The sequence below is a fragment of the Cicer arietinum genome, chromosome 1, assembly GCF_000331145.2.
Source record: "Cicer arietinum cultivar CDC Frontier isolate Library 1 chromosome 1, Cicar.CDCFrontier_v2.0, whole genome shotgun sequence".
Taxonomy (NCBI): domain Eukaryota; kingdom Viridiplantae; phylum Streptophyta; class Magnoliopsida; order Fabales; family Fabaceae; genus Cicer; species Cicer arietinum.
In genome coordinates this window covers 9,619,842-9,621,709 of record NC_021160.2, presented here as the reverse complement: position 1 = coordinate 9,621,709, position 1,868 = coordinate 9,619,842, and positions in this window count along the sequence as shown.

The following is a 1,868-nucleotide window of genomic DNA, read 5'->3' as shown; positions in this document are numbered from 1 at the left end:
AGAGCGTTATCAATGGGTCTAAGTGCCATTGTTGTTGCAGAATGAATGAATGAAGAGATTGTGAATGAATGTTGTGTATAAAAATTGTAGGGTGTTGTGTTGAAGATTTGAAATATAGAAATGGAAAGAGACGTTAGAGGTGTGGTGTATAACGGTAACATTACTCAGTGCGGAACGAATGGGTTGGAAAACAAAATACCATTTTGTAACGTTGCCTGCCAGTGCCACTTTTCCAATTTTCCAGTTTTGTCCTTGAATGATAGGAAACTAACGAGTTTAAAAACTTTAAAGTACTGAACTGACGCTGTAAATCGGGTAAGATCAGCCTAATTTTACATTCTCATATCTCAACTTTAATCTACGAGGGATTATTGTTTTTCAATAAATATTTTTCTTTGTTAAAAAAAAAATTGATAAAAATTGTAAAGAAATTTATAACTCGAATTTAGTTGACTTTGAGAAATCATAAATTTCATAGATACATTAAGAATCTAAAGGAGAATAAAATTCAAAATCATCAATTTTTTTCTGATTTAGAAGTTATTGTTAGTAATGATAATTTGCATTTCATAATTGCTCATGTCTTAGAGATATTGTGGTAATTTTTTTAAAAAAATAAAGATATTAGTAAAACAAATTGTAGATATAATATGCAATGTTATAGTATATAATTTTCACCACAGGGACATAATATCCGCATGATTTGAGGAACTTTTTTAATTTTTTTTTCTTTTTTGTGTTAGGTTCATGTCCTCCAAATTGTTTTTCTTTCTTGTTTTTTAATAAACTTTTAGCTTAAAAAAAGTTATCCATTCAATTTACCACATTATATCATACACTTTTTAAATTAAATGTATTTATCCAACTATTTATTGTGGTGATGGTGATGAATTATGATGGAACAACGGTGTATAATTGTTCTACATTGTTGGCGTCCTACATTTATTCTCATAAGAGAAAAAAAAAAAGTTGTGTATATTTATTGAGTATGTCATCTCAGTACATGATTGATACTGTTATCTTAAAATAATAATACAATTAACGACTCAAATTAAATGTTAGTGTAATTTTATTAATTAAAATTCGTATGAATTCCAAAAAAGGATTAAATGAGACTCACATTGTGATAACATTCATATGAATTTCAATTAATAACAAATAATTTGTTGAAATGAATATGTTAGATAAAGTGTTGTTAATACTCTTTAAACTATTATTTTTTAAGATTTTTTCCGTCATTCCAAATTTTCTTTTCTAAGTTCTTTTATCCTGCCATCTGTTAATTTAAATTTATGTAGTTTTAATTTTTCATAAGAAAATAGACTAGGTTCTTCTAGCTCAAGTAATTCTTGTAGATTCAACTTTGTACGAATCTAATTAGTATGTTGTATTAAATTATTAGTGTTATTTAGCAATTTTTAAAGTTATGAATCCACAAAATATATAATATGTAAATAAAATGGTGAATCAGTTTATATGATCTTCCATTAAACATATGCAACTACATGACATGTAAATAAAATGGTGATCAATTTATATGATCTTCCCATTAAACATATGAAATATATAATATGTAAATAAAATGGTGAATCAGTTTATACAATATTCCCATTAAACATACGAGTGAAGACAATAGTCATTACAATTTCATAACACAACTACAAAAGTTTCTATGTAACTCAAAAAATATGAAATATTCTTACATTCAAAAAATGAATCCATCAATAAAGATCACGACATCCTCTTGCAACAAATTTCAGAAAATGTCTCCAAAATATGTGATAGTATCTAAACCGAACAGGTACTGTTTAAAAATAAAAAAGTAGATGCAAATTAATAAATAAATATAAGAATTTGAGATTAAAGAA